The 14,255-nt window shown below is 41.9% G+C and overlaps 1 protein-coding gene across 7 annotated transcripts in view; it reads left to right on the top strand.

The window, feature by feature from the left end:
* The first annotated feature begins 262 nt into the window (after positions 1-262).
* The window catches only part of Znf644 (zinc finger protein 644), a 76,462-nt gene continuing 62,469 nt past the window's right edge, over positions 263-14,255 (top strand). Inside the window, exons 1-2 of one of the 7 annotated variants that reach the window (XM_059274889.1) lie at positions 274-376; positions 1,197-1,424. The gene's annotated coding sequence lies outside the window, so the exon portion shown is untranslated. The other 6 variants (XM_059274893.1, XM_059274890.1, XM_059274886.1 and 3 more) reach the window with 6 other exon arrangements.

The following is a 14,255-nucleotide window of genomic DNA, read 5'->3' as shown; positions in this document are numbered from 1 at the left end:
CGGGAACCTCCTTGGGAGTGCTTAGGTCACCGCTGGGGGGAGGTGACCTTGTTCGGGTTTTTGGCACCCGAGAACAGTGGGGCACTGTTCCTGCCGTCCCCCCGGAGGTCTCACTGGCCCGGGCGCTCCCGCACGCACGCAGCTCCACGGGCCCGGGCGCTGCGCTCCGCTCCGCTCGGCGCCGGCCTCCCCCGGCGGCCCGCGGCCAGGCAGAGGCGGGAAAGCCGCGCGCCTGCGCCCTGGGAACCGAGGCCGCCGGCGAAAAGCGGGGAGCGGAGGGGGCCGTTGGAGCCGAGGAGCGTACAGAGCGGCGTGTGACGCGGGGACGCCGCGCGCTCCCAACGTCGCCCCGGTTTGACGCACACGGCACCAAACTGTGAGTTTCGGGGGTCTTCTTTGGTCGGGTTGGCGGCGGCCCCGGCTGGGTTCCGGGCGTCCGGGCTCGGGCGGTGGCGGGACCGAGGGTGGCGGAAGAAGTTGTGGGGGGACGCGGCCCGCGGCGCCCGGGCCCGGGGAGCTACGCCCTAGGCTGGCTCCCGACCATCCAGAGGGACGCGTTTTGCCGCACAGGCTAAGATGGCGGCGGCGGCCGAGGAGGCGGAGTTGCGGCTGCACAAGGAGCCCGGGCCGCGGGGTCCGGGAGGCGGCGGCCGCGGGGGGCCGCGGAACCTTAGGTGAGCGGCGGCGGCCGCCGCGGGGCGGGACTCGGCGGCGGGCGGGGGGCCTTTCCGCTCGGGCGGCCGAGGATCCGGTGGCGGACACAAAGGGGCCGAGCCGGGCGGGCGCTTAGACTTGGGGGTGCTGGGGGTTTGTGTAGTCACTTGCAGCGGAGCAGCCAGTGAGCGGCAGCGGGAAGGGGGCCGAGATGGCGAGGCCGGGGGAGCCTGGCGGTCGCCATTGTAAATGCCCCGAGTAACGGGGCGGCCCGAGAGCAGTCCGCGGGCGCCCGGTGCGGGGCCGCTCCGTCCGGGCCTGGAGCTCCGGCTCTGGCGCTAACTGTCCACACACCCCTCCCCTGACTTTGGGACAAGACCTCATAGCCCTCCCCTTCTTCCCACTGGTCTGCAACATCTTGTGCCGCTAAGTGCCTGGGAAGTAACTCCACGAGGTAAAAAAGAAAAAAAAAAAAATCACTCGAAGTGTTTGGGTTGCCAGGAGATTGGTGGGTATCCAGCTAAAGCTTTTTGCCTCTCCAGGTCTGATTCCCTGGCCTTTGTGTCCCTGGGAGCTTAATCTCTGCCAGAGGAAAGCAGGTGTGCTCCATCCACCTCTCCCGAGAACATGAAGATGAGTTGTCCCAGACCCTTCCCCGTGATTGGAAACTTAGGTGGTTTCTTGTCTCGAGACTTCCACAGACGACTCTCGTGTTGGGATCCATCCATGGTTTAGCGACATTAGTGGAAAAGTTTTCTTCAACTGTTTAAGTAATATTGACTTAAATATTAGTTGTTATAAAACTTTTGATACTAGATTTCAAATTTTATGTGGTAAACTCAACGAGGGGATACTTACAGCTCGGGCCCCTGAAATGATGGTCTTGTTCTGTGTACAAGTTAACTTCCACAGAAATAACCAAGCACAGTCATCTGTTCTGGCCAGTCCTGATGGATGCCAAGCTTACTGCTTCTGGGGGGGATGTATTAGATTTGCTTTAATTGTGTCGTAGTTTAGTTAGTGTTTGGTCCCACAAAGCAAAGCATTTCGGAACCTAAACAATTACAGTTCCCCAAAGCAAGGAAACCTGCTTCAGGGCCATGTGTTGTCAGCTCTACTGTATTTCGGGTAGGTTTGTTAAGAGAGAAACTGAGATTCTATAGTGAAGTTATAACTCAGCATAGACATTCAGATTGGTGAAACGTGGGTGTCTGACTGGTTCTAATGCAGTGGTTTGTATATTGCTGTTAGAAAATATGGCTGTAAGTTTTACATCATGCATTGTATTGGAAGTAATGAATATTGAAGTGTGAATTTCAAAAGAGCTGGTTCCTTGTATATGCCATTAATGTAATTACTTGAAGGAATATTTAAACACATTTAGACCATTAGCTTAAATTTGAACTTTCCAACATTACTTAAAACTTTAGTTTTCCGTGTTTCTTTCCAGCTATGTGTTTTTGGGTTTTTGAGACAGGGTTTCCCTGTGTAGCTCTGGCTGTTCTGGGACACTCTCTGTAGGCCAGGCTGGCCTTGACTCACAGAGGTCCACCTGGCTCTGCCTCTCGAGTGCTGGGATTAAAGGCGTATTTTTCCTTTCTTAGCTTTCTTTCTCATACCGAACAGTTAACAGTCAGATGTATTCCTGGATCACACAGTTTTACCAAAGGAAGAACTCTAAAAGAGCTCCTGTTCTTACCCATTCTCTTAGCAGTATGCTGAGTGTGAGTAAGTGGTGTAATGGGGATGGTCTTTCAACTCCTGTCCTGTCCTAGTTTTGTTAGCATCTGGTAACAAAGGTTTTAAAATCAAAGTGTATTACTGAGTTAGTGTACTCGTTAGTGAGACCACCTGTGACAATAAATTTAATGTTACATAATTTTGCATCAGTGTTGCTTAAATATGATTTTTGAGATTTTCCAAAGCAAACATGACCCAGAAATGTGAAAATTAAAAACAAAACCCAAAAAATATGTGCTTGATAAATCTTAGAAAGTTCAGGATAACTGCCATTATTGCTGGAAATTGCTAAGAAATGAAATGGGTGCTGAAAACCGTGCCAGTACCTTTCATTTTGTAATGTTTGGTTAGATAAATAAACATGCCTCTTAGACTGCTATTCAGAATGACCTTTGAAGACCAACTACTATTAGTGTAGGTCTTAGGACATGCAACAAGTGTTAAGTCGCCTGTGGTGGAGCTCACACTCTACAAAAGCAGTTGAGATTGTAGGGCTTGTGTGGGTCATTTCAAGTGCTTTTTAAGTGACTGGTTTTGTTTGTTGTTTTTGTTTTTCCTAAGAGTTTAAAGGCTGGTTGATAATTTTCAACACTGAGTAGATTTAATTACACTTAGTCTTGTGGTAATTAGGGTTACTTGGCGGTTATTTGTAATTATAAAGTGAGTGTCACTTGCACGCCTTAAATGCTTTCTAGGTTTCTTAGTTTGTTCAAGTTCTAGGAGAGAGCTCGAGTTTAAGTGAGACTAATGGGTAGCCGAAGGACTAAAAACTCAATAGTGGAGTGTCTGTCAGGCCAGAGACACCCTTAGTTGTGTAGGATTAGTCACTTGGACTCTTCTTACAGTGTGGCTTGTCTTAGAGTACCATCTTAGGACTGCTTTTTCGTCACACAGGGCAGGAATTGGCGTGCAGTAAATGTAGAAGTTGGCTTGTTGAATTGTCAGTTTGAATCTGTAGAAAACAGTTTTTAGAAGACCTTATAGAAAAATTAAAAAGAAAAATTTAAAATTGGTGGCTTTGTAAAATCAAACGTTGGAGTGAATGGTGGATGTTGTTATTTGGATATTCATAGGTCTTCATGTTTTTCTGCATTTATCTGGTGTGGAGATGTGTTTTGTACATGGTAAATCTGTAAACATTGAACAGTGTCTGAGGTGTAGTCCTAAAAGTGCTGTTTGGGATTAGGGCTAAGTAAAAGGAGATAGCTACTTATAATGGTGCCACTTAGGCCTTTAGGTTTTGGGGGTTTTAAAATGACTTCTTCTAGCACTAGCTCACCCTGCTGGTTGGCTAAAGTATCTCTGCTCCTCTCAAAAACAAATGCCTCATGAGACCGGAGGGTGGAACACTACTGCGTTCAGTTGAATCTTCCATGAGGGCATGGAGTCCACCTAAAAGGATGTTCTCTTGGGTTTTTTTAAAGGCCTTGGTTTCTTTGCTCCTTAGTTTCTTCTCAGCTCTCCAAAGTTGACCTGTGAGGTTCCTTCTTGTTTGAACTCACCCTGATGTTAGGGGATTATGGGGTCGTATGCTCTCGTGTTCTCCAAGATTAGAGACTGGCTAGGCATGGACGACACTTGTCATCCTCTCACTGCTGTAGCTAAGGAAGGATTGTGAACTTGAGGCCTACGTGGGTTATAGATACAGCAAGACCCTCGGCCTCTCCACCTGCCAAAAGCCTCCTTTTCCAGTTGAGCAATATTAACAAGAAAAACAAAGAAGTCCTGTGAGGTAGCTGTGGCTCTCCAGGAGAAGAAATGCTGAGATTTCAAGAGGAAAAAGAAGGACTTATTGAGGTTGGGGGAGGGAGGCTGGATTAAGTCTACTTTGTGTTAAGAAATTGCCTCTGTGCTAATCTTTGACCTCGCTATCTGTAGTGGGGGATCATTTAGGGTTCTTGGGCCTGTGGTTTTGTGAGTAAAAATGCAGATAAGTGATTTATTCCCCTTGACTCAATTCTCTTGGCTTAGATTGTGGTAGAAGTGAAGTTGTTAGAGTGGTACATACAGATTTCATGTGTTACACTGTTCTCAGCATACACGTCATTCCTTTAATGTACAGTGTCAGAAAGACCAAGGTGGGTGAGTCTGGGGATTAAAGTACTGTTTACTAAACATGCTTATCTATATTCTGTCAGTTACTGAATTTTTAAGTTTTTGTGGGTTTTTTGTTTTTCTTGTCTCTCTACATAGCATCGGCTGTCCTGGAACTCACTATGTGGACTAGGCTGGCCTAGAACTCACAGAGATCCATATGCCTCCCAAGTGCTGGGATTAAAGGTGTACAATACCACTAGCTCAGTTATTTCATTTTTTTTAAAGGTTACTTTTTAAATCTTCTTCCAAAGTGTTTATCTGCAAGTGCACATACACATGCATTTTAATCAATTTCTTTACAGTGTTAGATATAATTGGTATTTTCAGACCACCATTAATTGGAGAGGGAGGGTGATTCTCAATTTGTTTGCAAATGGGTTTATGAAGGTAGAGGAAAGCCTTGCTGGAGTTGGATCTGATTTCGTTTGTTAATACTGACAGATAGAAAGTGTGTATGCAGCCGGGCGGTGGTGGCGCACGCCTTTAATCCCAGCACTCGGGAGGCAGAGCCAGGCGGATCTCTGTGAGTTCGAGGCCAGCCTGGGCTACCAAGTGAGTTCCAGGAAAAGGCGCAAAGCTACACAGAGAAACCCTGTCTCGAAAAACCAAAAAAAAAAAAAAGAAAGTGTGTATGCATACAGAGTTACAGTTGAAGCAGGGAGGGATAAAGGTTAGAAATGTGAGCCTTCAGGCGAAGCTGGCAATGTTTAGTTTTAGCAGTGTGAGCGCTAAGTAAGTGGTGTAACAGCAGTACCATCTTAGGAGTCTAGAATTCATATAAAGTTAGCTTTCTGGCCCATAATTCTGAGTAAATGTTGCCTAGTAAATAGTAGTTACTGTCATTGTTTAGTCTTCCTACAATAATTCAAACTTTTCACCTATGTGGTCTTAGAATTGTTTGCTTCTGTAAATGTCCCATTTTTAGGCAATATCTACAAAAATGAGAATGTTAACATGAATGTTAGAGCAGGCATAAAAATGTGCTTTCTCTGGTTTAGAATTAAACCTGTGACCGGGTTACAGTTCAGTGTGCTCCACTTGATGGATGAGCAGATGAACTTGGGAGTGAGTGGTTTAGTGTTGACGGTCCTTATTTGCAGCAGTCTGAAGTTCATGACTGCCCTTTACATTTTGACCACGTGGCAGTGACGGTTAGAGGAGAAAAGACGGTGAGTTGGTTATGTGGAAGTTGTGTATCTGTACATACACATACATGTACATCTGTCCTAGGGAGTAGTGAGGGGAGCTGGAGAGATGGCTCAGGTGGTGTCTGCTGTGCAAGCATGGGGACCCCAAGTTAGACTCTCAGGATGCATGCAAAAGCCAGCGAGGCATGTGCCTGTGAGTCAACCCCAGTGCTAGGCTGGAAAAGTTAGAACCCCTGAGCTTATGCATCTAGAGTTCCAGGTTCAGTGAGAGATACTGACCTCTGGCTCCGTATACATGTGCATGTGCACCCGGTCTAGTACCATTGCCCCTAAACAGAACAAAACAAGAGGCAGGAAATGTGATCTTTTCATTGGGATTTTTTAATTTCTCCTAATAGAGCATTTCCTTTGCCCATTTTCCTTTTCTCCTGTGTGCCTACATGCATTTGTTGATAAAGTGTTATCTTCCCCTTGTTAATGTTCGGTTCTTTTCCCCATCGCAAATTCTTAAGCTAAACAAAATTGTACAATCTAGTAAAATTTTTATTTCACACAAGGAGGTATGTAAACATGAAATACTGTTTCATTTATGTTTAAAAGTTGTTTTCAGCAATGTAAAAATTAAGGGAAAGTCCCCCATCTCTTTTTTTGAGAAGGGGTCTCGTGTAGTCTTTGCTAGCCCCCAATTCATTGTATAGCTGGGATGATCTTGATTTTCCTGCTGCCTCCCAAGTGCTGGGGGTACGGGCTGCATCATCATTCCTGGCTTGAAAGCTACTCCTGACCCTAGCACTATAATATAGTGATGGCATTAATATAAAGTTACATTGTCTGTTATGTGTTTTTATAATGCTAAAGAGGCATATGTTCCCATTTTACATGTAAGGAAGTACCTCAGACTTAGAGCATTATAGTTAACAGATGACCAGGTTTGAGCTCAGATGTATCTTGATCCAAGCTAGAGATGAGTAATGCAGAAAAGTTAAAGTTTGTAAGTAATTTATAGTAGATTGTGGAGGTCAGCACTGCACAATAGAAGTTTGAATTGAGCTACAAGACTCGATTTAAAATTATAGCCACACTCGAAGAAATAGGTCAAAAATCAAAATGTAGTTCGACCCAATATGTCCAAAATGCTATTTTAATATATGGATATAACTGAAAAATATATCAGTTGTCCATAACGAATCTTTAAAGTTCTGTGCTACTGTAGACATAAAGCACATTTAACTTCAGACTAGACATAGTTGCTATATGGGACAGTGCAAGTATAGAAAGTCCTTATTTTTGTTTGTTTGTTTTTGAGACAGGGTTTCTCTGTGTAGCCCAGGCTGCCCTGGAACTCGCTCTGTAGACCAGGTTAGCCTCTAACTCACAGAGATCCACCTGGCTCTGCCTCTGAGTGCTAGGATTAAAGGTGTGTGCCACCACCGTCCGGCTTAGAAAGTCCTTTTTAGGGTTCTGGATAAAGTATAAAGTTGAAATTCAATTAAAGGATGGTTGAGAAAAAGGAATGCCTGAGAAAAAATATTCCTTTAAACAATTGATGGAAATAAAAGCAACTATACATTGAACCCAACTGATAGATTAGAATTCTGAGTTGGGATGTGAGAGGTATAGAAACACAGACTAATAATTATATAGTGGAGTGTGTGTGTGCATAATCTATTAGTACTTTATGAATATTGAAATGATAATTTGGAAAAAGTAATACCATACAGAGTTAAGAAAAATGCTGGGAAAATACCAAAGACTTACGGCTCTTCTGAGATTTCCCATATGGGGATATTGTTGTTTGATTTGCTATATGATGGTGATTGATCAAGAAGACTGAAAACTGAGGAGTGGATTTTAGATTTAGTTAATAGTGACCTGTTTTTAAATGCTTTATTTAGGCAAAGCTTAAACACACGGAAATAACACTATTGAGTACCAAAGAATGTACACAGGTACTTTTTCCTAGAATCTAGATCATGATAACATTTTTTGGGGCTGGGGAGATGGCTTCATGGTTTAAGAGCACTTGTTGCTCTTCCAGAAGACCAAGGTTCAGTTCCCAGCACCCACATCAGGACATTCACAACTCAGGTGCCAGGGGATCCTATGCTCTCCTCTGATCTCTGTGGATACTGCACTCACATGGTGCTTGTACATACACTGAGGTATACATACACGCATAAATACAGTCTTTAAGTTCCTCCACCCCCAATTTCAGCACTTCTCTACAGGCGGGCAGATCTCTGTGGGTTCAAGGCCAGCCTAGGCTACACAATGAAACCTTGTATTTCAAAAAATAATAAAGAACATATTTTATACTGAAAAAGGTGTTTTGTAGTACATCCCTGTCAGATGTATCACACTAGATTAATTTTGTTTCTGAACTTGGTGCTGGCATACATGTTCTCCTTTCCAGGGGTGGGAAAAGTGAAGTCTTCTGTCCTTGTCTGCCCTTGCATGAGTTTGGAGGAGTCAGATGGTAGTTGGTATCACACTTTTCATTTTCCCTCTAGTGTGATTTATGCCGAGACTGGAGAGCAGCTCCTCAGTTTTTACTGACAAGAACCCAGTAGTGGTTAGAGTTAGGACCTGGAAGTCTGTTTAGAATGTAGAGATTTGAGTTGCCTCCACAGATAACAGTTGTCTGCTTGCTTTCCAGTGTAATATTCTTTATGCGTATAGCCAAGAAGTGTGTGGATTGCCTCCTTACATAGATGCCTTTGGGAGACTTTTTAATAGTAGCTTCTGGATTAACATACATGGTTTTCAGGCTGCTTAATAAGGTATTTGAGGATTTCTTACTTTAATTGTGGAGGTAGTAATAAATTGTACTTGTTTTTACAGTTAGGTATCTACCTCTTAAGTAAAAGGATTCTGGTATTTGTTAACCTATGAATAACTAGAGTGTTACCTTATAGGCTGTTGCACATGAGTCTGAATGGTTAAATAGAGGAGGCTTTACCAACTGATAATTGAGATGGGAATGCTGGCCAGCAGTGATACCAGCCTGTGATCCTAGCACTTGGGAGTTGAAGGTCATTTCTGGCTACAAGGTTAATGAGGCCAGCCTGGGCTATGTGAGAGCATGCCTTAACCCTCCTCCCCACCCCTCAGCTCCACAGAAAGAACAAACGGAAACATATAATTGTTGATCATGATTTTTACTTACAGTGTTTGAATTTTCCCCCTTCTGTTGGAATCAGTGATTACTCATTAATGCTAAGCAGTGGAAGCCTCATTGTATAATATTAAATTGGTGATTTGGAGAGAAAGAATTTCTTTTCCCCTGAAATCTGAAGGACTTAGAGTTGTAAAGGAATATAGTAAAGAAAATATGTAGCTTACATTTTATTATACCTAGTCTTGAAGAATGGATATGTTTTGTATATTCTGTAGAAATTGCCATGAAAAGATTTTATTAACATTTAATTATGAATGTGTTTAAGCTAATGAATAAAAATTTGTATTCCATGTGAAGAATTTTTGTTTTTTGTTTGTTTGGTTTTTTTGTTTGTTTGTTTTGTTTTTTTTTTGAATAAGTGTGTTTACTACGAGAATTTGCATAGTTTCCTTGAAGATGTGACAACTGTATCTTCAGGATTTTCTTAGGTTAGGACAAATGTACAATTGGGTGGATTAGACATTGAAAAAAGTACATGTTTAGACTTGAAAATGTTAAGATTTTATAAAAAAAAATACTGGATTTAGGAATTCACAAAACAATAGGATGTTATTGAAGTTTTTGGAACTGACTTCTGATTGTGTTTCATGGTGCTGTGTTTGATAATCATTTGTGAATTTGCTTTTGTTTTCAGAAACTTTGTTTGATAGCATGCCCCACTTTTCACGTCTTTTTATTTATTTTTATTTTTATTTATTTTTTAACCTTGTGAAACTTTTTACTGAAGTCACAAACAGACATTTTCACTGCAGTATGTGACATGTTACATCTTACAGTTTGGTCACTCCTTTAAAGCTCGAGTGTATCACACTTCGAACTGTCCATGAGCCTGAGCAGCCTGCCTTGACCAGCAGGCAGGAGACCCCACCAAAGATCAAATATTCAGGCAGACTAAATGCAGAGCATGTGTCTCTAAACATGATAGAGTTGAAAATGACAGTATCACTAAAAGTGATACAGTTCACAGGTAAAATCTGCCTACCACATGTTTTTGAACCTGGAGTGATACAATAAGTTATTTCACACACCCACACACCCACACACCCACCCACACCCACACACATGGTGTGTGGGTGTGGGTGTGTGTGTGTGTGTTTACATTAAGTGGAATTTGCAGTCTATGCCTGTACTCTTAAAAAATTTAAACAGGGTGGAAATTCAGACTAAAAAGTAATTTTCTTAGGGTAAATCCAACAACTTCTTTCATGAACTAATTGTTAAAAACCTGAAGTAGCTGGGCGGTGGTGGCGCACGCCTTTAATCCCAGCACTCGGGAGGCAGAGCCAGGCGGATCTCTGTGAGTTCGAGGCCAGCCTGGTCTCCAAAGCGAGTTCCAGGAAAGGCGCAAAGCTACACAGAGAAACCCTGTCTGAAAACCCCCCCCCCCAAAAAAAAAAAAAAAAAAACCTGAAGTAACTAACAAAACCAGAAAACACATCCATATCACAGTTGCTCTGCTTTATTTGGGTTGGTTATACAATTGGCTTAGTGTCTCCGTATTAGTAGGAATGCTCCAAAGAGCTGATGACTTGGAGGCCACTTACATATATACTGGGCTGGCATAAAATAAAATGAATGATGTGAGTGGATTAATCAGTAAAGCTGCTTTGTAAAAATAATGTTTTACCTAAATGTTGAAGAAGTGCTATGGATAAATAGATTTATCAGAGAGAAATGGATGTTAAAAGAAAATCACAGTGGTGGGAATTATTGGATGCAAACATTTTCCTTGATTAGTCAATTTTAAAATAAAGGTAACACAAACAAACTTGGTAAGATTATAACATGAGCTGGAGGGATCTGAAGTTTGTGTTGGAGATTTGGAGTAAAAGTTTGATCATTGACCAGAATTCCATGAAAAAGGTAGGAAAAATGTAACTAGAACATGCTTGGGGAAGTGACAGGAGTGGAGGGTCAGGCAGAGCTGATCTGCGTGGTGGGGACATTATGAGGAAGGTGGGTCATGGCTTTTGTTTTTGAGACAGGTTTTCAAAGTGTTGTCCTCATACTCACTCTGTAGACCAAGCTGACCTCACACTCACAGAGATCTGCCTGCCTCTGCTTCCTAAGGGCTGGGATTAAAGGCGTGCTTTGCCACATCCAGCAGAAGATGGATTTTTTTTTTTTTAAATGATGACATGAAATATTGTGGCTCCTAATTGTGTTGTACGGAGCTAAATAAAAATGAAACCACTTGGTGCTGGAGAAATGGCTTGGTGGGTGTACAAGTGTGGGGACTTGAATTTGATAAAAGTGGAGTACAGATCTGTGTATTTATAACCTCAGTTCTTCCTTTTATGGGGGTCGGGGTGGCGTGGGGAGGTTGAGGGGACAGGTTGATATATAGCTGAATTGGCCAGCTCCAGGACCTCCAGCATCCACAGGCAGGCACACCTGTGAATAAACACACATGAACACATGCACTCACATATACCACATGTCAAGTGGAACACTGTTACTGTTTTCTGCTATTCAACAGTTTAGTTGATGATAAAGTTTATATATGAGTTACAGATCTTATGATACATATGTCTTTTTCCATAAGAGACTCAGTGATTTGAGCTTTTGTTAAGTTTGACGTAAGAACACTGGAATCCAGCCTGGCCTACATAGTAAGTTCTGGGACAGTCAGGGCCACAGAGAGACCTTTCCAAAAATCCAAAACAAAAAAACCCCACTAAAATCCAAGAAAGCTAATAGAAATGGATGGATTTTGAATGAAATATTTGAGTTCAATGGAATATGGTGCTGAATTTTAATTAAAATAGTACATATTAGCCATAGTGTAAGAGATAATTGATAAAAGAGCTGATAGAAAAACAGGCAATAATTAAAGTTAATTATCTCAACCATCAGTTTCTGTTATTAAGTAGGTACTTGTTTTAAAAACTTGGAAACTTTGGAGACACTCCCCTGTATTAGAGGCAGAAAGAAAGCAAGTCCTCATGCTTGGCGGGCAAGTAAGTGCTCTCTCTGCCTTTGAGGTGTAACTTGTGCTCAGCATTAGGCTGAAATGCTTCAAGATTTAATTCCCTGCCTGGTATATGTTCTTATAGTTTATATGATGTATCTCTACTGGAATTTCTAAGGGCTCCTCAATTGAATGCATATTATATTTTATAATATCTAGAAGTATGTAATGTGTAGAAGATCATTCTTGAAATGGAATTAGGAAAAACATGAAAATTACAGCAATAATAAAATTTAATTTTTTTCCTGCTTTTTAAAGAATTTGGAGTAAATGGAGTTTTACAGTTCTAAGGTAGTAATGTGTTAGTTTTGAAATACATTTACACATTAGCCATTCTAACTTACAGTTAATAATTTTTGGAAACTAGGGTTGATAGTCACATTTGACTTTGTCCTGGTTACCTATCGTCCCCCAAATCAGCTAAAGCAAAAGATGTTTCCCTTGCTGTCAAATGGGAACTGGAAGTTTCATCTGTATTTCTCAGATTGGGAGTTGGTATAGATAGGATGGTGAGAAGAGGGGACAGAGAAAAGGACTCTGTGTGTGGGTGCAGGATGTGACGCTTCCCTGAAGCCCCCCTCTTCTTGCTTAGTTAGTCCAAAGTTTATGCCTCTGTGGCTCCTGAGCTGCGGGGTAGGGCACTGTGGTGTGCTTCCTCTGGCCGTGGGTTCCTGTAAGCTGAGTAGTAATGAAAAATGGCTACATGCGGGGACAGAGCCAGCAGTGTGCAAGGACACCAGGACACTACGCTGATTGTTCTACAGAAGTACTTACATAGGAGAGGTGGGGATGGAGAAGCAGTTTTCACAAGTCGAGGGTGATGCAGTGACTGTTAGAGTTACAGACACTCCAGATAGACACCCTGGTGGGGAATTGTCTGTCGCACTGCCTTTGTTGCCTTGCTTTCCAAGCCGGACTCACCAGTTTTCCTTTCAGATGTTACCTAAGACTTAACCACTATTGATTTCTGCTCCTCTTCATTAAAAATTTGCTGTGTTTTGTTTTGTTCTTTCAATTTGTTTTAAGACAAGATCTTACTCTGTAAACTAAGGTGGCCTGGCTACAAGCTCACAGAGATACACCTGCCTCCTAAGCTGGAATTAAAGGCTTGTGTCATTCTGCCTGGCTTTGCCGTGTTTTTAAAAAATGATAACAAATGATGAAAACAAAAAATGGTAATATATATACATACATATATTAAAACAAATGATACTTGTATGCCAAACAGTTGAATGAAGAAAGAATTGTTTCATTAAAAAGCTCGGTGTAGTAAATACAATATTAGGCTTAAGTTCATGTGATTAACAAATAAGAGACATAAACAAGAAACTTCCTCAAAAAATTGGTAACACTAGCCTTGGATCTTAGTTCACCTTTTAGAATTTTGTAAATCAAGTAAACAGTAACTAAAGACTGGTCAGATTTGAATAGCGATGTTTTATTTAATAAGCAATTCCTAACATTCCTAATAGAGTACATATTTTCTCAAATTCCTATGATTCTTTTTTATTAAAAAATGTTTTTATAAATTGTATATTGGTGGCCAGAGAGATGACTCATAGGTTAAGAGCACTTATTGCTCTTCCATATAAATCTTTTTAAGAAGGTTGTATATTGGCCTCAAAGAGAGTTTTCATTTTATACGAGAGAAGTTCTGTAGGTGGTGTTGTTTTACTGTGGTGTGCAGTAAAACTTGATGTTAAGTGGTAGCAGCCAGAATAGCTACTGAGACTGTGCTGCTGTGCTTTGCTTGAACTTGAACTTAAAAAAAAAAAAGATGCCTAACCTTTATTGGAGCATGGTAGGTTGGATAGCCATGTGTCATCAGCATCCCACTAGAATTGTAATAGAAGGTTAAGAGAGTGATCCCCGAAGTAAAACCTGGCAACTAGTAGTGACTAACTGTAGAAAAACCCAACAAATACTCAGGGAAAGGGGCCTACGCCTGGTCATGAGTTGGTGGCTGCAGGAGCCTGTAACGCAAGCAGCACTTGTGGGATCTTTTACCTCCAATTTTCTTTCCTTACACTGAACTGGAAGATCTGTGTAGATGAGAATAACAGAGCTCAGGTTAAGGGTATGTACCTAAACTCAAGGAGGATAACTACATGTTGAACTAGAAATCAACACCAGCCTGTTTTCTCCTCTCAGTTCTGTCTGTCAGGATCCTATTCCCAGATGCCGGATCGGTTAATTCAATCTTTTACAGCAAACTGGTGTGAGAAAGGAAAAACAAAAACTCAGATGATAATAGAGGACAATCCAGGTAAACGACTCAGATTGATGGTATTGTAGTGATACCTGCCCACAGACAGTTCCTAAGCGACTTTTAAGTACTTAATCCTAGGACTGAGGATCACCAAGCACTTGAGAATAAGCCGAAGATGATAGCAGAAGAAGTAGAAGTACTGCAAGAGAACCGTAGATGTTAACGGTATCTTTGGAAAGCTATAAAAAGGCAGGTGTT

Source organism: Peromyscus eremicus, chromosome 10 (assembly GCF_949786415.1).
Source record: "Peromyscus eremicus chromosome 10, PerEre_H2_v1, whole genome shotgun sequence".
Lineage (NCBI taxonomy): Eukaryota > Metazoa > Chordata > Mammalia > Rodentia > Cricetidae > Peromyscus > Peromyscus eremicus.
Note: the sequence above shows the minus strand (reverse complement) of the source record. Positions and strands in the feature narration are given on the sequence as shown.